Genomic DNA, 24,638 nt, shown 5'->3' on the forward strand with positions numbered 1-24,638 from the left:
GTGCCTTTCAAGAACCTCACGGCACCTGAGCCTCTAAAAAACCGTTTTTATGCTCGTGCTTGTAGGGGTGGCTGAACAATCGACTGTGTCAATCGTTGGAACAATCTTTCCTGCTCAGATATGTGTACATGCCAAGACGATGGAGACTGTGGTAACCCACGCCATCTTGACAGAGATCATAATGATGAACAAGCTGATGATAATGTCTAGATGGTGTTGACTAGAAATGTCACCAGAGCTATTACGTTTCAACGATACCTGTACACATTTATTATTAGTTTTTGTTTTGCCCGTAGGAGGCTGTTGTGTTGCTTTGTAAGTTCAATGGCTCTCTGCATTATTTCAGGACATATAGTTGGATTTCTTTGTGATGTCAGACACAAATGCAAATATTTCAAGGTGGTATTTAACTTGTTGATGGTGTCATTGTTTATCCCCATTTCTATGGTAACAGCACCCCTTGTCATCTCCACATCATACTTCATCTTAAGGAGACATAGTGATCTATCAGATGATGTGTGATGGGTCTGGGTGTATATGTGAGAGGGTATATTAAGCTGACCCAGTTGGACGTGCCTTCTGCTCATACACTTCAGGTCAGAAGGAACCATCATGATTCTCTAGTCTGACTTCCTGCACATTACAGGCCCAGAATCTCACCCTCCTACTTTTGTAAGAGACCCTTAACCCCTGGCTGAGTCACGGAAGTCCTCAAATCATGGTGTAAAGACTTAAAGTTACAGAGCATTCAACTTTCACACTAATGTAAACCTGTCAATGACCCATGCTGCAGAAGAAGGAAAAAACATTTTTGTAGCATCATGAAGTCTCTTTTTTCATTCTCACTGGTATCCTGTTTGCTGCCATAGCTACCCAGTCCACTGAACTATGCACTCCAATGGCCGTGGATGCAACAGACTGGTATCTTGTCCAAAGGCTCCTAGTTTTTTTTACCTAGCTCAGACTTCCCCCTCAGTGCAAATGCCTGCTATAGTGGGGGCATTCCAATCCAGCTGAAACAGTTGATTGTTGGAAAGCTTCAGAGATTTTGTCTCCTCTGTGGCACATCTCATTAGTAAAGAGTAAAACAGGAGGAGTCTATCTGTGGAGCCTTCCCACACATACTGGACAAACGTTAAAAGTTGGGCAAATGCAGACACTTCTGTAGTATCATCCAGTTGTATTAAGTACTAGATCTCCTGAATTCTTCCTAACAGCTACTCCAAACCTTCTGCATCCACAGAAATTAGCCAGCTGAAAGCATCACCAGAAAGAGGAATTTCTTGGGTGTGGCCATCCATGTCCACAAAAATGAGCTGTGGATATCTGTGGATTTGCAGGGCTCTAGTCTTGGCAAGTGTGATTGGATTTGTTGAGAACAGAGGGAGGAAGATGAAGAATGAATTTAATGAATCTCTCTCTCTCTCTCCAGCTGTCTGCAAAGAATTGTGTTCCTTCTTTTTCTGGAATTTTGTGTGGGGGTGGGGGAGACAGGAGGATGGGGTATCAAACAAACGTCTGTGTGCTATATTCGTTTCTTTCTTTTTCATAGGGTGGAAGTGTCTTGTGGATGATGGAGGACATATGAGCCAAAATAAAAATGTCTTAGTGACTAATAATAGGACAGATGCCTGAATAATTTGGAATGAGTCCTCCTTGGGCTGTATTTTTTATCACCACCAGAGCTGTCTGTGGCGTTGTCCAGGTGCCGCTGAGCGGGGAAGACATGGCATAGTCCAGGTGGCGCTGAGGGGGGAAGACATGGCGTAGTCCAGGTGGCGCTGAGGGGGGAAGACATGGCGTAGTCCAGGTGGCGCTGAGGGCTGGATGTCCCAAGCCCTGCCCCTAGTCCCGTAGGCCCTGCCCCGTCCAGGGGGGCTTAGAGCCAAGCTTCCCCTCCCCCCCACACACATATTGCCCAGGGCCTGGTGAAGTCCGTCATCAGCCCTGCTCTCAAGGGCCCTATACTGTTAAGCGGAACTGAAAGCTGATGTGTGGAACCAGTCGGTCCCTGCCTCGGCCCCGTTCCCTACTCGGTTACACTCGCGTAAAACAGAAATCCGCTGATGCCAGACCAATGGATGGAGCAAAGAGCCAGGCCCTCTAATGGAGTCTTGCAAAATGTGGGATTTTTTTTTTCACTCAGACGCCTCATATCACTTGTTTGATTCTGTTGGTGAACCGACTGCTAGTGACAAGTCCCAGCCTGGCAGAGTTAGAGGACGAAGCTCTTCAGCATCCAAGCAAGCACAGCGTGGATAGCAGCTGTGACAATGTCCCTGATTCTGCCTCCGTGACCCAGTTGTGGCCTGGAAGAGGGACCCAACTCAAGTGACGAAGGGCAGTTCCATCGCCATTTCCCCTCGGTCCTCGCCGGCACTTGTCAACTCTCTGCCAGAGCTAGGAACCCGACTGCTTGCTGCCCTACCCTGAGCTAGGGCCTGGGCTTGTTGATTATTGGTTTAAGGCTCAGCCGGAACCTGGGCCTAACCCTCCTGAACTATCTTTGGCCACCCACCGTGAGTGAGGATCTGGGCGTAATGACTGTAAGCTGGGCCTGAGTCTCTGGACTATTGCTGCCTGCCCTGAGTTAGGACCTGGGTGTACTGACTGTCACCTCAGCCTGACCCTAGGCTTGAATCTCTGGACTATTTCTACAGCTGATTCCCCGTGTGCGACTGAACCAGGTGTGTGTTGTGAGCCGGAATGGCTGCCCCTGATCCGGAGGCGGAGGAGCCCTTCCCTGACCCCTGGTGGGCACAGTCCAGCCTTCCCAAGCTGGACAACATACCAGATAACGCACGAGCAGACCTTGGAATTTTCTGTACCTCTTAGGTAAGGGCTAGATATTAGCATGCATTGGCTGTTTTGGCTTTTGAACGGCAATACATTGATAACAGCAGCGGCAAGACAAATCAGCCCATTCCCACTTTCTCCATGCTGCTGAGCTCTCATACCAGACCTGCCACAATGCAGCCACTCCCGGAGACTGTCAAACGAGGACACCAAATGTTCAGAGCCTTCTTTACAAACTTCCAAGAGCAATGGCAACAGCAATGAGATTCAGCAGGGCTGAATAAAATAGAACAATGGATCTCAAAGCACTTCATGAGCTTCATAACACTGAGCTAGGTTATGACTGAGCCTGTTTAGCAGAGGGATAAACTAAGGGACAGAGGGGTTAAGTGACGTGACCAAGGTCAGTGTCCGCCACATTCATGCACCCATGTCCCAAGAACATTCTTACTATCCAAACTTTCACAGTTAAACCTACTACCATGAGAAACTCACCAGTTCACGCTCTTGTTACAAGCTCAGAGAGGGTTAATGGGAAAAGTGGCTAGCTCAGGGAGCTTTTTGAGTTGGTTTGAGTTGATTCTTGCCCATTCCTAAACACTGCGGAAGCTATGGCGTTGATGAATTTTCCTGTGAAATTTGGAATCATCTCCTCCATCCTTTTATGGTTCCTCAGGTGGTTCAAAGCTTTCTTAGCCAGTAAGATGGAATTCCCCTTTCAAAGGTTCTCTCTGGCTACCATCCAGCCAATGTCGTCTTCACTCTGCAGAGTGAAGGAAACCACAACATAGAACCATAGGAGAGTCGGGTAAGACGAGACCTCAGGAGATCATCTAGACAATGCCTTCCTCTAGGCAGGATCATCCCCAATTAAATCATCCCAGCCAGGGCTTTGTCAAGTTGGGCATAAAAATCCTTTAAAGATGGAGATTCCATCCCCTCCCTAGGTAACTCATTCCAGTGCTTCACCATCCTCTTAGTAAATAGTGTTTCCGAATATCTAACCTAAACCTCCCCCACTGTGACGTGAGACCATTGCTCCTTGTTCTGCCATCCGTCACCCCTGAGAACAGCCTCTCTCCATCCTCTTTGGAACCCCCCTTAAAGCACAGGTTGAACCTGTCCAGCCCAGCGTCATCATCCGTGGCCCGGCATGAGTTTAGTTCTTACATCTACTTCCCTTGAGCAGCAGGTCAAGAGCAGCATGGCCCCATAGTTCCTCCAGTACGTGCAGCAGGAAGTTGTCCCAACATGTTCCAAAAACTTCCTACAAGTGATCCTAGCCAGTGGTCTAGGGAACTGGTATGTGTTAGGGCCAATGGGGCAACACTTGTATAAAGCCAGTGTAACTGAGTGGAGGATCAGGCTTGCAATATCTGAAACCATGCAGTGTTCTTCTGCCCCAGCCAGAGATGCTGGGCATAAAACAGACCCCTCAGAGACCATTAGATTTCCTTGGCAGGGTCTCCAAACGAAGGTTTATGCTTACTTAATGGGCTTCATTAGAAAGAAAGGAGCTGAGAAAACAGTGCGGCTTAAAAGGAAACAACGTCGACTCAGCCTAACATTTTGCTCCACTTTTAATAAAAGAAGCAAATCCCGCCTTGAAATTCGGGGCCCATCAAAGTTCAAGGAGGCCCACGTTGCTGGCCTGTTCAGTCAAAATGCTCCAGTCACTTATTATATGTGGATTGCACTCTGGGGACTGAGTGAAAAAATATGATTTAGTGAAAGCTTGTACCCAAAACACATCATTGGCCTCTGATCTCTGAACATTTAAATATTTCAAGCTTACAAGCGGACGCTGTCACGGGGACAGGCCCTGATCCCCAGTTGATTCTAGAACATCTGTTGAGGCATTTACCAAGTTAATAGATTAGCTCTGAGAATCAGGCAGGTGTTTTTCACCAAAGCCAGAAAACATCAAAATCAGATTGTCCTCCAAGTTTTTCAGCCCAGGCAATCGAGTTAGAATGACTCATAGAGTCTAACAGATAATAAAACACACATAACATTTGCTTTAAGGTACAGGTGGGGATATTTTGTACTGTGCTTAGGAGAAAGAAAAGCTAACTCTATTTGGGAATAGAGTAATTGAATACAGATGGGAGGAGGCAAATGAAAGAATTTAGCAAATATCTCAGTGGAATAGCTAATGGGAATGAGACAGAATAGGAAATTAAAAATTATTCGAAGCAGATGGACCATTCTTTGAGTTTTTTAAAATTTATTAGGGCTGCGAAAAAAATGTGTCTGTTTATTTTCCACGGCCATGAAATTAATGACTTGGTGAGTTGTGCTTGTGCAATTTTATGACTGCCATGTCATTTGTCATAATTTGGGTGCTGTTTGATATGGATTTATGAATATTTCCTCCCCCCCCAACATGATTTATGGGTGTTGGTCATATGTGAATTAGACTGTCACCTTTAGTATGAGGAAGTACAAATGACAGATTATAAAAATACTCCAGCCCCTTGGCACTGGAAAGCAGGGATCACAATCCCTCCCCTCCGCCTCTTCATTGGAAATTTTTCTTTGGAGCTGACAATAAAAGCTTTGGATTGGAGTCAGGCATATGGGAACACTGAGAGGGTGTGAATAGATCTGAACTCATGTGAACTTCACCTGTAAAACTGAACTTGAGTCATCCTTTCCCTGTATTGTGAAGCAAAAAGAACCATGGGAGACGTTTTCCATAGGAACAAAGGCCTTGCAGTACTGGAGTGGAAAGGCAGGGCCTGGCACTTTGCTGGCCCACTTCCAGGATGGCTAATACTAGATCTTGCATCAAAGGAGAGTGAAAACCACCATGCTGCACCTATGCCATTAGGCTGCGCTGTACAGAGAAGGGATATTTTCTGGTCACGTGGTAATGTCATAATAATAGCTCCCAAAGCGCTTTCCCAATGGATCTGCAAACTAAACACTGGTATCACTTCTCCCATCATTGACACTTCATAGTCAATGCTGGGGCAAAACGTGGCAAACATAAGACTGGCCATACTGGGTCAGACCAAAGGTCCATCCAGCCCAGTGTCCCGACATCTGACAGTGGCCAATGCCAGATGCCCTAAAGGGAGGGAACACATGATTCCTCTCCTGTCACTCATTTGCAGACAAACAGAGGCTGACACCATTCCTACCCATCCTGGCTAATAGCCATTGATGGACCTAACCTCCATGAATGTATCTAGTTCTTTTTTGAACCCGGTTAAAGTCCTGCTCTTCACAACATCCTCTGGCAAGGAGTTCCACAGGTTGACTGTGCACTGAGTGAAGAGAAACTACCTTTTGTTTGTTTTAAACCTGCTACCTATTCATTTCATTTGGTGACCCCTAGTTCTTCTATCAGGGGAACAAGTAACTTTTCCTTATTCACTTTCTCCATACCCGTCATGATTTTAATAACCTCTATTATCTCCCCTCTTAGTTTTCTCTTGTCCAAGCTGAAAAGTCCCAATCTTTTTCTTCACTCTTCATATGGCATCTGTTCTGAAGGATCGACAGAATGGGACTGGATAATTCTTAGTGGGTAGAACGGGAACACAGACAAGCTACGGGGGGATGTCTGGCTAACTCAGTAGCCTCGAGCAAATCCAGGCTGATGTTGGTTCCCAGGTGTGAGAGAGGGCAACCAGGACCTGTCCTCATGGAGAGAGGAGTCTAGTAATAAATTGACCCAGCTAGAGCCTTGACTTAAGAGGGAGGAATGGGGAATCAAAAATCACGTAGAGTTAACAATGGGAAAAGTTGCTTTTCCTCGAGAAGACACAACTGAAACTAGCCTGCTAAGACCTCAAATTCCTGGTCCGAGCCGCTTGTCCCGTTTGGGAGGGCTGTAGCTTGCAAATGTGTTTAAACACAGCAGTGGAGCCAGATGGCAGTTGCACAGGGCTGGAGAGAATGTGCTGAGTCCAGCTGGTGATGGATGGGGTGGTGAAAACAGAAAACAGACCAGGAAAAAGCCCTAACGTTCAGCTCACCGTAGAATGCCATTGAGCTGAACTACGGAGCAGAACTCGCTGTGCTTATTCTGTGGAGAGAGAGGTTGCAAAGGAAGGCTGCACCAATCCACAAGAACTGGTCCAGGTGTGGCACCATGTAGATGAACGATCAGGACCCATATTAGAGACAATCGAGAACTAGCCGGTTATTTCTGCATGCCTTTGACCCCATTGCGTATGGGTGTTAAAGCATGAAGCCACGTTAGCAAACCTGCCGCCCGTATGTGTATCGTGTGGAAGGCACCAATGCGATGTTTCATGGGCATAGGCCTGCGGCAGGGAAGGGAAATTTCTTGCAGCCGTAATCCCCACCCTTTTATCCGAGAATTGAGTTCATTAGTGACGTATTATGTGGCCTGAGCAGGGACCAACGTCTGGACACTGCAGAAGTGTTGATGCAACCCATAAATATCCCGTTGCATGTGAGAATGAAACACAGATCTTTTAAAACAGCGCAGATCAACTTTGGAAGTCCTGGGGGCCACAATGATACTCACAGCACATGCCGTGGGCCGCAGCTTAAGTCTGGTTGCATAGACATGCAATTATATATGCAAATAGCTTCTTTCACACAATGCCCTGGTGCTCCTGGCACCTCCTCCCGGGGGGCTAGAAACGCCGACACCCTGTACCCGTCGGTTCCAGCCAGCCCGTCCGCTTGCGTCTTTCAGTGCTCACCCCACCTGGGAGATGCCTTGCCCTGGTGGAGCATGTTCCCAGTGGAGGCCACGTTCAAAGAATCCCACCCATGGCTGCGTGTTTAGTCCCACATAAACCCAAACTGCACCACCAGCCGCAAACAAACAGGTTGTGGGCCGCGTGTTGAGTAGTCCTATTTCAAAATTTGAAGAGACATGCAATCAACGTGGCCCCAGCCTCTGTTACCTTTCTTCCTATCCGGGAGGGACACATTTCACTGTGCTGCATTTTGAAATTACTAAATGAGAGATGAGATTCTTTGCATAAAAACAGTGATTGTGTGTGGGCGGGGAGGCACAGAGAGCACTCTTGATGTTGGCTAAAAGTCATGTTCTCCCTGGGCTTGGATCGAAGCGATCCCGACGGTCTCTCGCCTTTGAAAGGCCAACCTGCTCAGACCTTGTTACCATAAAGAAATTTGCCAGGGAGGCAGGTGTCTAACTGTGCGAGCCATCAGAACACAGAGCAAAGTCATCAGGATTTCCTATTTTGAGCCTCGCTCGACACATTAGTCCGTGTGTTTTGGAAGAGAGGGAGAAGCAATCAGAGAAAGGAGAGGACAGGGGCGGAGAAGAGCCGAGACAATGTCATTCTGTAGGAGGCCAGCCAGTCTCTTGATTGTAATTGGGCTCAGCACCCCTATGGCAGTCCAGGTGCACCCCAGTTTTGGTGTAATGAGGCAGGAGGGAGTTACGAAGGAGAGTTCAGAGGGCTTAGAGGAACTCCGAACCCCCCAGTGTCCAGACTCCTGAGAGACAGCAAGCGTAGCAGCTTCACGGGAGAGTACTAGCAACCCAAAGCTAAGAAAAGAAAGCAAGTCCTGGGGGAAGAGAAAGCTCAGAGGAAGAGCAGAGCCGGGCAGGGAGCCTCATGGAGGGGATGCTCCTGAACGAGGAAGCCGCAGGAGCTCCCTGGTTGAGCCTTTAAGCCAGATCTGGTGCAAGTGGAAAGCAGATCCTGGGAGCATGTGCAAATCTCCCCACGCCAGAGAGGCTGATGGTGGAGAGAGAGAGAGAGAGGCCTGCTAGCTGTCAGAGCCAGAGGTTTGGCTGTAGGAGGCCAGTGAGGGCTGTAGTCTGGGGGATGATGGAAGGGTGAGCCCGCTCATGTGTCCAGGAAGAGCAGGGAAGGAAACAGGATGGGGAACGTGCAACGAAGGGAGCTGGGGTGAGGCCTGCTGAGAGATGCCGAAGCCAGACTTGGGTACTGGTTTGGTGAGAGCCTCCAGGCCTCTACTCGGTGTGTCCTGTTGGGAATGATATACTGTCTGGACAGGGCTGGGGAGAGTCTGGCTTATGGTGGCGGGATTTTGGTAGTAAATCAACCCCACGAAAAGGGCTATTTATAGCCTCTGAAGGCTGAATGGAGATTATTTGCAGAATTGAGAGGGAATTACTTGCATGGCTGCCTGGAGGCCATGAGGGGGTAGCTAGAAGGAGGCTGTGTATTTACAGTGGCATGTTCAGCAGGATGGCATGACCCCTCCCTTGCCCATCAAGGAGCAAAATGAGGGAACTGAAGGCCAAGTGAAGTGGAGACATGAGGACGCTCGCCCTCCGACATGCCCCAACCTGCAGCCTTGTCTCTCGCCGAGCCACCTGCCTCGGCTGGTCTCGGCCTTCAGCCCCCTGGCCCCGGTCCTCCGGCCACAGGATGTTTCTAGGTGACCCCCGTCTGTCTTCTGCTTTCACCAGCCTGATCAGGCTCTACTGGTCAACCTGGAAACACATGGTCCCTCTTTCCGCCTTACCCCTTCCCTGAAGCTCTCAGTCAAGCTCTTCCTCTCACCTCTCTTTGTGTTCAGGATTCAGGGCTTTTAACGTCTCCTGTCAGCATACCGAACTCTCCTTTCTAACTCCCAGGGGCCACTCCTCTCGCCTCTCTGCACCAAACTAGGGCACACCTGGCCTGGACAGGACAGCTGAGCCCAATTTGCTTAAGGGGACAGCTGCCCCGTTACAGATTCCAATATACTCAGTCAATGTTGATTTTATTTAAATATTTTCCGTTTCCTTAAAAAAGCCTGCCGCTCTGTTTCCCAAGGAGAAAATCCATAATTTTGCTTTCCCCTCATGCTGATTTGTATTTGGGAGTTCTCGAAATGTAGTGATATGTTTCTCAGCAGGCACCCGTTGCACATGTCTGTGACTCTGAGTGAAGTACAGCTGCAGAGCTTCTTTAAGGCATGCCTGCGTGGCGCTGACACCCTTCAATTTATGGTGCGACTTAAGTTTTTGTACCACTGGTGGTGTTTCCTGAAAGGTTTTCAGCCAGATGGTCTTGAAGAGGGAAAGGTTTAGTAAGATTTATTCACTGAGGAGGGATGATGTGAAGTAACAATTACAAGGGGTACTGCAGCTATGCCACTCCTACTCAACTCCCTAACCCCCAGGATATAGGAAAATTTCTCTTTTCTTCAAAAAAGAGAACTTAGTTCTTTCAGCATGAAATCTTCCTTCACTGAGCCGATGCTATGGCCAGTCAGTCTTTGAGTGGCACAGTGGATCTTGAAAAATGAGTAGTCCTGTGGCACCTTAGAGACTAACAAAAATATGTATAATATCATGAATATTTGTGGGCAAAATCCACTTCCTCAGATCCTCTCATCTGAAGAAGTGGATTTTGCCCATGAAAGCTCAAGGTACTATACATATATCTATATAGTTAGTCTCTCCGGGTATGTCTACACTGCCACTCTAGTTCGAACTACGGGTGGCTAATGTAGGCATTCGAAGTTGCAAATGAAGCCCGGGATTTAAATATCCCAGGCTTCATTTGCATCTTGCCGGGCGCCGCCATTTTTAAATCCCCGTTAGTGCGGACTCCGTGCCCGCAGCTACACGTGGCACGGAGTAGGTAGTTCGAATTAGGCTCTCTAATTCGAACTACCGTTACTCCTCATGGAATGAGGTGTACCGGTAGTTCAAATTAGAGAGCCTAATTCGAACTACCTACTCCGTGCCATGTGTAGCCATGGGCACGGAGTCCGCACTAACAGGGATTTAAAAATGGCGGCGCCTGGCAAGATGCAAATGAAGCCCGGGATATTTAAATCCCGGGCTTCATTTGCAACTTTGAATGCCTACATTAGCCACCCTAGTTCGAACTAGAGTGGCAGTGTAGACATACCCTAAGGGTATGCCTACACTAGCCCCCTAGTTCGAACTAGGGAGGCTAATGAGGGCGACCAAAATTGCAAATGAAGTGCGAAAATTAAATATCCCGCGCTTCATTAGCATGTTCCCGGGCGGTTGCCATTTTGGAAACTGACTAGCCCGGAATAACTGCCCGCGTCTACACACGGCAGTGAAACGGGAGTTCGAAGTAAAGTCCTTAACTCGAATTAGCTGTTAAACCTCATTCCAGGAGGAATAACAGCTAATTCGAGTTAGGGCTTTACTTCGAACTCCCGTTTCCCTGCCGCGTGTAGACGCAGGCAGTTATTCCGGGCTAGTCAGTTTCCAAAATGGCGACCGCCTGGGAACATGCTAATGAAGCGTGGGATATTTAAATCCCGCACTTCATTTGCAATTTCGGTCGCCCTCATTAGCTTCCCTAGTTTGAACTAGGGGGCTAGTGTAGACATACCCTAAGGGTGCATCTACGCTATACCGTTATTTTGAGATAAGTAGCATTATTTTGAAATAACAATGTGAGTGTCTACACAGCCATTCCGTTATTTTGAAATTATTTTGAAATAACGGACGGCTTATTCCAATATCTGTAAACCTCATTCTACAAGGAATAATGCCTATTCCAAAATAGCTATTTGAAAATAAGGCGCGTGTAGATGCTCCACTGCTGCTATTTCGAAATAGCCCCTCACCGGGGACATTCTAACTTATTCCTCCCCAGTGCCTCCTGGGGCTCTAAATCGAGGTAGCACATCTACATTAGGGAAGCCTGCCTCGGACTGATTTTGAGGCTTCCCTGCAGTGTGGATGCTCTATTTCAAAAAACCTCTCTCAGAATAACTACTCTGGAATAGCTTATTTCAAAACAGCTGTGCAGTGTAGACATACCCTATGGTGCCACAGGACTACTCGTTTTTAAAGTTACAGACTAACATGGCTCCCTCTCGGAGACATGGATCTTGGGCACTGTCGGGACAAACATGTTGGCTTGAAGAGCATCTCAACAAGCAAAAGGAGATGCCAAGTCATTTAGTGGTGTCAACTGGTAAAGTCTACTGGGGCTATTCTGATTTGCACCAGTTGAGAATCTAGCCCAGGGAATTCAAACTCCGATTGCCATTTACTCACTACGTTTGTGGAAGCTGGGAGTATTTGTCAAGCAAAAAACCGGGCTCAAAGGTTCCATCACAGAGCTTGTGAAAGCTTGATCCAGCAAGATTCTGAACTCTGTCCTCAGTCCATCAAAGCTGTTGCACACGCACTTGACCTTTAACGCCTATGAGTAGTTTCCTGGAAGCCAACATGGACTGCACCTGTGCTTAAAGTTAAGCATGTGCTTAAGTGTGTGGCTGGCTCAGAATTCCAATGCTCAGCATCTTAGAGGGGACTGAGTCACATTGAGTAACAATGTAAATTCTACAGCAACAGGCTTATTTTAGTGCTACTTTTTAAAGAAAGATGAATTGGCTTTAACTGATCAGTTTCTTGTTTATTTCACTTGCACGTGGACATTTCAGCTACGGAGTTACTAATCATGCACTTCAACCATTAAAAATACTCTGATTTCTCTGGCAGAATCAAAGTCTTGACTTTGATCTGGCTTTGAACGGGACTAAACCCAAGTTACAGACGGTGAATTAATTTCCCCAGAGTATCGTCTCTAGAGAACTTTATTAGCGTCAGTGACAACTAAACACTCCCCGCTGCCTTATCACAGTGCACTGAAGCACGGGGTGAACCTCTCTAGACTGGCATCCTCAAGATCTGACTGGGGATGAACCAGAGAATTTGCTGAACCATGGGAGGTCAATATTCTCTAGCTGCATTATCAACACTTCCAATATTTACGGGCTCTTAGAAGACATTTAGGGGTAAATTAGAGCTAAATAGCACAGAACACAGAGAGGCAGGACTGGTAGGTTGTAGAATCATCATAGACTACTAGGACTGGACGGGACCTTGAGAGGTCATCAAGTCCAGTCCCCTGCCCTCATGGCAGGACCAAATTCTGTCTAGACCATCCCTGATAGACATTTATCTAACCTACTCTTAAATATCTCCAGTGATGGGGATTCTACAACCTCCCTGGGCAATTTATTCCAGTGTTTGACTACCCTGACAGTTAGGAACTTTTTCCTAATGTCCAACCTAAACCTCCCTTGTTGCAGTTTAAGCCCCTTGCTTCTTGTTCTATCCTCAGAGGCCAAGATGAACAAGCTGTACAACTTTATGGGACTGTGGAAAACTTGGCCACACCCATGATAAGTGGACATCTGGCTAACTAAAATCATGATGAACCATGGATGTTGCTGGACCAGAGAGTGCAGGACTAGAGAGATTCACCATATATACCAGATGAGCATAATTTGTATTCATGGTACTTTTCCCCTTTTGCGTGATATCTCATCACGCTTCTGTTCCCCCTTGCCAGTTGCTGGTTAAACTTTAAAGGCCACTACTTACAAAAGCAACTAGCCATTTGGAGTGCCTTGATTTCTGAGTGTCCAAGTGGAGACCTCTTAAAGGAGCCTCATTTTCAGAGGCTTGGTGAAATCACCAACAGTTGGTAAACCCTTCTAAGGTGTTTTGAGTTGCTCTCCCAGAAACTGAAGTCCAAAAATCACTAGCCATTTTCATCCTCACACAAAGCATTTTCAAAAAGGAACAAGTGAAAAGAGTGCTGGTTGTCATTTATGGATGAAAAGTGACTGAGTTAATTGTGGTAGTGAATTAGTGCTTGTTGTGTCATTACAAGTTAAAAATACGCCGGTTGCTACTGAGTTTGCATGAATATTGTTTGAGATGGGTAGCATCGCCGTACTGTAATAGACTAATAAGTCTAGCACTGCCACCAGTCTGCAAGTTGGTGTGATGGCTGCCTACCATGTATGTGAGCATCTTGACAAGCCAGTAATGAGACCTATCCATCACTTTCAATGTGAAGATGGTGTGATAATTGTGGTTTCAGCAGTAATACAATAGAGACCAAGTGTTGAAACTCCTGGAACGGTTATGGCCCAAATGAAGCTCATAAGAAATATGAAAGGTGGCACTTCTAAACTCAGCTAACAATTTTCATGCTGAGATCATTATTCCCTTGACCCGTCCTGGCTACTTTCAGCCGAAAAAGTTTCATTCTCTATCCACTGCTGTTCAGAGGTAAAATCATGTTACTGTTAAGCTCAGTCATGCATTCCTCACTCACCCAAATCACCTACACAATTAGCAAGTGGGGCTGGAATAATTTCTGGGGTGGGATGCTGAGCTGAGTTTCCCTCCCCCCACACTTGACTCTGTCCATGCCCTTTACTGCCCCAGGGTAGGGCTATCGCTGGGATTGGCCCAGAGCTTCGGGAACAGGCCGTCGGTCAGGATCCTGGGGCATCCAGCAGAGCTGCTGGAATCCTCAGCAGCAGGAGAGCATCCATCAGCCAGGACCCCACGGCCAAGAGCACAGCCTGCGGGGCCGGCGGCCGGGACCCCTGGAACTGGTGACCGAGATCTCAGACTACAGTGGGGCCCCCAGGTGTGGGCTGGTGGCTGGGGTCCCAGTATGGGAGCAAAATCTGGGATTGCTACAGCACCCCCCACTGCAACATCCCACACCGATGGAGTTAGCCAGCCCTGGAGGCACATGTCCAGCTCCTATTGATAAGAATGGGACTGTCTAGGACTATAAGGGGAGACTCTTTGCTGTTTGTACTGCAGTAGGGACGGGTCTAGAGGTCCCAATCCAGGATCAGGGCTCCATGGTGCTAGGCAGTGCGAACACACATACAACAAGTGTGTTATCTTACAGAAAGCTGGGTTCACGTGAGAGCCTGATTGCACCTAGCAGACCATATTCACCTTCCGTGGTCAGCTTCTTCTGTACAAATAGGTTTTGCTCCCATTTACATGGAGATAAATTTGCTCTTAGCCCCATTTGCTTCTGTGGAGTTACCTGCCTGTGTGGCTTACTGGAGATCAGATTCTGACCCGATGAATCAAAGTCATGGGGTTATAAAAGGGGTCAAAGCCGTGAAAGCTACAACAAGAAGGGCCCTGATTCTCAGTGAGTAAAGCGACACCAATGTGGCAGTACAACAGAGCCTTAAATTTGGAGTCCATTCTATTGACATGAAGTCCCCTCAATGCTGCCAAAGCAGTTTGCCTCTTCATGGAAAGAGAATTGAGCCCGATATGAGTCAGCAATGTGCTCTTCTTTTGACAACGCTCTTGCTTTATGCACTCTGGATAAAACTTTTCTAAAATGTCACTGATTTAATGCTGGGGAAAGTTGCTATCTTGAGACCCCAGAATAAATGTAACCCAGGCTGTGGCAGTGGCGGACCCTCCCCCAGACAATATGCCTTGGCGTATGGGGAGGGAAAAGAGATTCATTCTGTTCCCATGGCTCATTTACTTCTTGGCCCTGCCTGCTAGCCAGCTGTGGTGGTGCATACTTAACCTCCTGGAGAGTGAAACAGCTCCATCAACCCATTTCAGCAGTATCGGAAACGCCTTTGATTGGCGTTTCACCTGAGCTGGATTTGCACTGAAGACCTAAAGGTGAAGCATTATGTATTCCAGGCTTAATGCCCGAATCCAGCCAGTCCTCCTCATGAAACTTCTTCAGAACTAATATATAAATTGAAATCCAGGAACAAAAAAAGAAAAAAGAAATACATGCCTGAATCCATTTCTCCTTGAGCCAGCGTCTTCACTAATAGTAACCTTGGGAAAGCGTTCCTTGATTATTCTCTTGAGAGAGTACTCTAATTTCTTGGGCATCTGATCAATTGTCATCAGTCACTGCCTGATGATGGGTCATTACTTAACCAGCATATATACGTGAGGGAAAAGCACATGCAACTTCCACAGGGTGCGCCTACATCCAACATGACGTAGGCAGTAGTTTCTCGTGGATCATCTTTCAAGACCGTTGTCGTAAAGATCCCTGCACAGAAGCCGCCTTCCAAATGAAAGAAGGACAATGCTGAGATGGTAGAAAAGAGTTGTGGCCCATAGCTTGTTAACTCTGAAAACAACGTTTCAGGTTTAATCATTCTGCTCACTCACAGAGACAGAAAAGGGGAGCATGAGGCTTTTCAGCATGTGGCAACCCATCCAACCATTAGAAGGTGCTTGCACTTGAAATTTGGATCAGGTCAGGGTTAGGATTGCATCCTTCCTCTGTGGTGCATGGAGCGTGCAGGGATGATGCCCTGGAAACTCTTCATCATGTGGATTCTGTATTGATCTATAGCTTCAGACTGTCTTAAAGATACAAACTATCGATTTCTTGTGATTTTTTTTTTTTTTTGTGCTTTCTACATGTCAGAGCTGAGATCCAAATCAGGGAATGGTTTCTCACTTCATGTAAATCACCTTACTAGCTGCAGCCCAGGGAGCTATGCAGATTTAAACCAATGCGAGGATTTGTTCCTGGGCTTTAAAGAGCTATGGTCTCTGTGGGAGACAGGGACTGCTCGTAGCCTACTGAATATATTCTTTGGGAGAAGGTGTGTTCAGAAGCTATTTCCTCTTGCGTGCCAAGCCAAAAGGAAGGGCTGGAGTTCTCCACCTGAAGTCTGGTACAACTGGAAGAAGGGACGTCAGAAGAGAAGGGTGAAATGAAAAGCAGCTTTGGTTACGGATGGTTGCGAGGGGTATATGTAGGAATTATTGAATGACACTGGACCAGATGGATATTTTTTCCCATGAATAAATTCCCTTTATAGGCCAAGAGACGGATGTGGTCTGAATGCAGCTTTGACCCCAGTGTGTGTTACCACCAATTCCATGTCAATACTGCTGATTTTTTTTAAAGGGATAGTTCAGGTTCTAGGGCATTTCCTTCAAAACTGAATAGTTTTACAACCATATAACAGTTCTACATCTAGAACCATTTAACAGTTCTACAACCATATAACACTATGCTAACTAATGTACCTGTGGAAGCATTTTCACAAAACAAAAGTCCTCCACAATACCACCTAGTGATGCTGAGGGGCGCACACATTAGAACTAAGCTTCTAGCATCAACTGTATTGCCACACAGACAGCAACAACACCGTTTTTCATTTGGCTACAGCTTACAACTTAGTTCAGTGCAGAAGCAACACTCAGAAAATGAATGTGGCGTTGGTGGTAAAGCTTGTTGGGAAACTGGATCATACTAACAGTTTAGGTTCCTACTTCAAGGCACAAAGCTGCCAAAGCATATAAAAATAATGTGAAGATCTTGTTGTGGGTAGTTTGCTATGGTCAGACTCATGCATGACTGGGAGATGGGGAGTGTCCCTTTTAGGATGGACTCAGTCTCTGGACATGTGCCATCTTTCTAGCCCCAATAAAATAATCTAAGGATAAAATGAGCATATTTACATTATAGAATGATGCAGGGTATCTCAAGTTGTTAATAATTTAGAGAAATGAGATATAAAAGCTCTCACTTGAGCATACCCTAAAGCAAATTTAAGTAGAGCACACATCTATGATGCGGATTGTTTTCACAGGTGTTGGCACCATATGAATTAAATGAAGAAGAAAAAAAAGGTGAAATGTTTATGACTCATTAGACTTATGTGGTTTTCTGTCCTGTCCTAACAACTGAAATAAGGTGTAATTTATAACTGCAGCCAAAATGGCATAAAGTAATGTTATATTTCATTGACATGAAAAAAGGAGAGTTCCAGATGACTACTATGTTAAACTTCCGTAGTTCTCAAATCCTGGATTTTCAGGTTTTCATGTGGACTTCTGAGAGCTAAAATTATTGCCCCATAAAAAACAAAAGGAATATCGTAACTTTGAATATAGTCAGCATGTGGTCTAAAGGAACTAAAACTATGCACTATAATACACAGCACTTTACATCTAGTTTTCATCAAAGATTACACTGGTTAGATATAGACCTAGCCACCCCTGCCATCTTTAGAAAATAATAAAACCCCACATCTTCCTTCCCCCGTCCTCTCCTTTTCAGAGTTTTATTTTTTTTTATTGCTGAATGGCTTTGTTGCATATTTTAAATATTTACACCAAGGGGGTATCCTGACAGGTTGATCTATCACAGGAAAGAAACAAATAAACAAACAAACCTATGGCTACAATACTTCAGATTCTAGTTTCCTGAACTGATTGTTTATTTTTCCTATTGTAAAATCCGCACTGAAAGCTATTCAAAATAGGATTCACATGGTGGCTTTCATGCAAAGTCTAATATTTTAACAAAGCCAAAATAGGAGCCTCAGCTTCCCATGAGCCACATAGTTGGCTACAAAAGAAAGCAGTTAATGCTGTAGCTGTGCTATAGACAGGCCTTCAGTAAAAGAGTGTCATATATTTCAGCTCTTTTGCACACACCTAATAAACTGAAAAAAAAGTTTCACTGATCTACATAAACACGTTTTTTTCTCTTTTCACTAGTTTGCAATGCTACATTTAATTGTTTAATCTTTCCCTGAAATTAAGCCCACGGTCAATTCTGGCTGGCTGATTTGCATCTCATGGCCTGCAGTATCTCTTTAGGAGGTGAACTATTAAAAATGCATTAGCCTGGTGTGGATGGTAACAGGCCAAATGCTGCCGATTGTGAAGACAATCTGGGAAGCCTCTTCCTCCCTCCCTCTCTGACTCTCTTGCTCACTGTGTAAGTTGTTTGCTTTCGCAATTGTCAGATTTTAAATGTGCTAATAACAGCTGGGGTGAGATGATTGTTCGGCTGAGGACCTGGGGCTCTTTTCTCTTGTCAAACTTACTCTCAACTTTAACCTTATCCTTCTTTCCATCCTGCCAGAACTCAGGCCTTGAGCATCCAAAAATGTTACACAGAACTTTGGCTTGCTTACAATAGATGATCCAAGCACTAGCATTTGCCGTCTGCAGCTGAACGCTGAGAGAAGAAAAATAATCGCCATTTGAAATGTGAGACTTTGCTGCTGTCAATTTCTGGAGCTGATTATCAGGGCTGTGATTTTTATCTACTCCCTTGTCTAGTAACGATAAGCAATTCTCTCACCAGTCATCATTCTGCAAAGCCTGCTTTTAAACAGCGGTTGATGTGCGGTTTATTAACCGAAGCCTACGTCGAAGGCAAGATGACATTGTTTAAAAAGTAAGAATGAGTGCATCAGCTCAGGAGTGGAGAATAGAGAATAAAATAAAAGGTAGACTAGTATAATGGAAATGTGATTTTAATAGATAGGGATAACAATACTCACCTCTTAGGGCATGTCTACCCTAGGAAACTATTTTGAAATAACCAAAATCGATTTAATAACTCCCGAAATAACAAAATTGAAAGAGGGTGTCCACACTATGGAGAAGCCTTGAAATTAGTCGGAGGCAGGCTCCGTTAATGTGGACGTGCTACCTCGATTTAGAGCCCCAGGAAGCACTGGGGAGTAATTAATTCAAATTACTCTGGGGAGTAGTTGTTTCAAAATAGCGGTACCAGAGTGTCCATACTGCCATTATATTGAAATAACTATTCTGAAATTAGTGTCATTTGCCAAGGAAAGCAGAGTACAGATTTCGAAATAACTAGCCTGTTATTGTGTTATAGTGTGGATGCTCCCCTCATAAATTCGACCTAAGGGGGGTTATTTCGAAATAATTCCCTAGTGTAGAACAGTAGAGTTCCTGTTTGGCTCAGAGGGACACCTGCGGCTTGGTTTAGTCTCACTCCATCTAAAGGCAACAATATACTTGGCAGTAAATTTACATGCAATTGGGAAGTGACTCGTGTGTGATTACAGTAACACAAAAGAGGAGGGTTGTGACAGAAGTAGGCTCAATCTCAGGAAACAGAGCACTGCACTGGGACTCATCAGATTTGTGTTCTAGTCCCAGATCTGCCAGAGGCCTATTAGATGACCTTGGACAAGTCACGTCACCTGTCTGTGCCTCAGTTTTCTCACTCTGTAAAATGGGCATAATGGTATTCACCTTGTTTGTAATGTGATTTGCCACCTTCTGAGGAAAAGCCCAGGATGTTTGCCTGAGAGGCCAGGGAAAGAAATAGTGATGTACAATACTCAGACCTAGGGAAGCAGACGAGCTTACGGGACTAGTGCATTGGGACCTAAGCACAGTGAGCTGGTGAGCGTGCAGGAAAGGGACTGATATGCATTTGGCTCCTTAAGGCAGGTGGCTGGCCTCACACTGCAGCTCCCAGAATGAATGACTTCTGGGAATTCCCAGAGCCCAGAGAGACTTTCAGGCATGCTGAGCTGGGAAGCTGGGCAGATGAGCTCCCTTTCTGTTGTGCAAGAGGGATAAGGGAGGGACAAGTTTTGCAATGGATCAGCCCGGGGAGAGGCTTTGTAAGGAGCTTACAGAGATAACCTACTGGCTCTAGTACCTAGAGGAGGAAGCATCATTTGGCCTGACAGCCAGACAGGGAGACACCCCAAGAAGGTTAAGGGATCATAGTAGATCCCAGAGAAATAGCCCTAGGAGGAGAGAAGCAGGGAGAGTTTGGGGATGAACCTAAGGTCCGTTTGCCACCTGGGGTCATCCTGGAGTTCCTGTTTGGCTCAGAGGGACTCCTGAGGCTTTCAGTTGTATCCTGAAGAGTTGGAGAAATAAATAGCTTTCCTTTCATCTCTTTTTTTCATTTGGACTCTCCTGCACTAGAGCAGGGGGTGTTTTTCAGTTTGGCTGGGGAGCTGAGCAGGCACGCCATAGGGAACACTGAGGGAACAGCCATGTTGCACCGTGAGAAGGTAAAATCCAGCCACACCTGGCATCATCAAATCTTTAATCTGTGTCGTGTAGCCTACAGCGTTAACCTGCTTGCTTGCCTGTAGATATCAATATACCCTCTTATGGTTTAATCATTTGTCTTCTTATAGTTTATAGGTTGATAGCAAAGTAGTTTGGCTGTAACACAAGAAACCTACAGGCCATATCCTGTATGTTAAGTTGCAGCAAGTTAGTACTTTTGTCTGGGACCTTTCACCAAGATAGCACAGTTAGTTTGCATATGCCTGGGACCTATGACCCGGACAGCAAAAGAGGCCTTGCATGCATTCGGGACCTTTCACCTGGATAGATGGTAGTAAGATAGAGTGGCTTTTCGTGGTATAAGAGCTTCCAAGAATACCCTCAAATTTAACAAGTACACCACAAGAAGAACAAAAATAACATAGAAATAGCGTAGGTGAGAAGGAGCTAGAATCATGACTATGTATGTCCATGTCATCAATACGTACAAACACGTTGCATGTGTCCAGCCTATGGAGTAAGTGTACCCCAAGAGTTTGTGGGTGAGGAAGTTAAATTTGGACATAGAAGGGGAGCCCAGACACTCATGCTTATAAGAAAGGGTGCCCAGAGCTTGTGTTAGGAGAGAAAAAAAGGGAAGAAAGGGAGGGAGAAAGAGAAAGAAAAGAGAAGAGATGGAGAAAGAAGAAGGGCAGCAGGAGTTAGGAGTTGAGATTAGTCTCTAAACTTTGCCTTTAAACTTTATTTTTCTAATAATTTACCTAACTGATCGACCTAAATCTAGATTAAACCAAGAGACTCAGTTAGCTTCAATAAGCTTTTAGCATTAGCCTGTGCACCTCTCAGCCGAGAACTAAGAAACCTGGCCCTGAACTGCAAGGCTTATGCTTCGTCTCTTATCACCAGGTTATAAAGATCAGGTGTGAGTATATTAACCACCACTTATAGAAATAATCCCGTGTGTATCTTAGATTAATAATACTGCATTTGTAACCCTGATTTATTTTACGACTCAAATTGCTTTTTGATTTCAATTCCATATATTTTAATGAAGTTATACAATTATTTTCTCTTCATGTGAACATCCTGTCATACCCCCGAAGGTCCCTGGTATATTCTGTGCAGCCTGATTCTGGGACAAGAACCTTATTATCTTCTGATTAGTTCAATTGGCGAGCCTATAACCCAAACTATCCAAATTAATAACACTGCCATCCTTAAATCAGGCTACAACAGCAGTACTATGTACAAATCTGCTTTAAATTGCTTTGTGTTTCATTAGCATCGTGCCTGTAAGAATTTCAAAGCACTGTATTAATGTTAATTAAACCTCACAAACACCTGGCAAGAGATAACTTTGCCCATCAGTGATGGGCAGTCCCCTCTGATGTCTGCTTAATATCATGCAGCAATTTAACACACCGGGTCAAGAAGGTGAAGTAGTTTAGGATACTTATGGGGGATATATACTTGAATGGTATTGAGTATATACAAGAGATTGGTCTAGGATTTTTTGTCAAAATGGTTTAGTCAGATAATACTGAATTGTTGAAACCAAAACGTTTTGCAGAAATATATCTGTTTAGATGAAACTTTCATTAGGGACATTTTGCAGGTCCAGAGATGGGGACAGACACTAGAATAACCAGTAGACCAAGTTTCTGCTTTGCTTGATTCTTACTCTTGCCTCTAAGTAGAAGTCTTGTTTTCTGGTCAACCCTAGGGTAGTCAAATGGCTGGAGATACCATTCAACTCACCACAACACCTTCTTATGTAGGGCACCTTGGCTCCACCTCACTGCCTAGTGGCATCTGTTGTCCTACACTTCATGAAAGGAGCTCTGCTTTCATGTGTCCTGGAGCACAAGGTCCATTCAGGGGCAAGTTCCCTAATATATGGAGAAGGACCTCTACCTCAGGATCTTGCTGCTTGGCCCCTCGGGTGTGTTTTCCTCTCCCAGCCAAGTTCACCAGGCCTAATCTCACCCCTGTTTGAGGAAGCTGTGACCTGCATGGGGTTCAAGTGAGAATCTTCCATTGATTCTTATTGATTTCAATGGGATTGTGACCATAGTCTTTGTATTTCTACCAGCCCAGTCTGTCGGGAGAGAGTTGTTGAGGTGTATCCATGTGGGTTTTACACCAAGCTAGGATTCACCAAATATAAACAAGTTGCACAAACCATGAATCTTTCCTATTAGTAGGCAAAACACCCTTCTAGTTCCATTTTCATATCCTTTCACATCTCATCTCTTTGGGAAGCAATTGAACATGGATTTTTTCTTGACATCATACCATAAAATTATATTGTGCTTGTGTAAAGCAATGTGCAAGCCATTAAACAGAATAATGAAATGCTGGAAGTTAAAACAATAAGCTTGGATGATTTAAGTCTTGGTAAGGTTTAAGTCTGCAGTCTGTTTGCAAGAGTGAATTGGTCTTCGGGGCTGAATAAATAGTCCAGATAACCAGACCATTTTGAAAAGAACCAATAATACCTGGATCATAATTTAAATCCCTGTTGCAATTAGCTGATCACCACCAGAGTTTTGATCTTGGTGCTGTGGGTTTATACATGTCCAGTATAATCTTTTGCTAATTATACTTGATTTTTTTTAAAATACCTTTCTATGAGGAAGATCTCTTCTTTGGCAGACTAGCAAGGAGTAAGTTACCTAGATGGATTATGTCATGTGTTTCCCGTTAATTCACCTTGGTAAACTGAGCTAAAACCTCCAGGGCTGGAGGCTTTGTTCCTTTTTGCAGTGCTGTTGACAAATTTTACTTCTGCCTGATTTTGCTCCCTGAATGAGAACCGTTTTCAATAAATCCGAAACCATTACACAATCACTGGGTAAGTAATGCACATTTGTCCTGACTTGAGATGGCTTACCTGTGTCCCTGGCACCTGCCTGTTCCCTCACCTCTGTTGGTGTGAATCAAAAATAAGACAGTTGAAGTCCATCAGAATGAATCAGGCTTCCTAAGTCAAAATCTTTGGAACTGAGTCTTCTGCTCAGGCAGAACATAGGAGATGGACTGAAAGCCATCACAGTGCCACCCTCATCTCAGAGCGGCTAGGTAGTGGTTCAGTCCTGAGATCTATGTTTGGGTATGTCTACACTACAGAGGTTTTTTTTCAGGAAAACGGCCATTTAAAAAAAAAAAAAAAAACCCCTTCAATTACATCCACACTGCAATCGTGTTCTTCCAAAAAAAAAATCAAAAGAACTGACGGGGTTTTCCAACATTGGTAAACCTCTTTCTACGAGGAAGAAGACTTTTTGAGACAGAGCTCTTTTTGGAAAAAGGCGTGTGTGGACGGGGAAGAGGGAGTTCTTTTGCAAGAAGAGGAAAGAGGAAAAAGCACAGGTGCCCTGGTGGCTATTCTGCCCATATCAATCACAGCTTACTTGCGAGAGAGCATTCATTCAATGTGGATGCTATCTGTCAAAAAAACAGATCGCTTTTTTGATGTGCTTTCAGAACATGTTTTTCCGGAAGATCTCTTCCAGAAAAGCTTCTTCCAAAAGAAGCCTGCAGTCTAGACATAGCCTTAGGCATGCTAAGCGTCTGTCAATTTCATCCCTCTTGTGCGGGCATCCTGGTAGCTAGGGTTCTAACAGATGTAAAAGCTTCCCACAGTTACTCCCTTCTTCTGCCGCTAAGCCCCCTCCAACAAGGGCTGTGAGTGGGGCGAGAAAGCCACTGGGCCTGGTTTTGTCATCGAGGCCACATCTACGCTAGGAAACTATTTCAAAATTAGAAAATTCAACTTAACTCCCAATTTAACAAATTTGAACTAGCGTGTCCATACTACAGGGAAGCCTCGGAATTAGTCCGAGGCAGGCTCTGTTAATGTGGACGCGCAACCTCGACTTAGAGCCTTAGGAAACACTGGGGAGTAAGTAGTCGAATTACTCGGGCGGAGGGGGTAGTTATTTTGAAATAGCGGCACCGGCATGTCCACACTACCGTTACTTCAAAATAACTAGTTCAGAATTAGCGTTACTCCTGATGAAAAGCAGGCGTACAGATTTTTAATTCCGTGGCCCATTATTTCGAAATAACAGGCTTGGTAGCGTGGACACTCCAATTGTAAATTCAACTTTGGGGGCATTATTTCGAAATAAAGTCCTAGTGTAGCCCAGCGCCTAGGGATTCCCTTTCAAATGTGGGAATCTTCGACCGAAGTTGGCTTTGCGTTCACTCCAATGGACCATTGCCAAGCAGCAATGGAAGTCTAGATTCAGGTCTTGCTTCTGGTCCAATATTTCTAGGGATTGTG

This window comes from Pelodiscus sinensis, chromosome 8 (genome assembly GCF_049634645.1).
Source record: "Pelodiscus sinensis isolate JC-2024 chromosome 8, ASM4963464v1, whole genome shotgun sequence".
Classification (NCBI taxonomy): Eukaryota; Metazoa; Chordata; order Testudines; family Trionychidae; genus Pelodiscus; species Pelodiscus sinensis.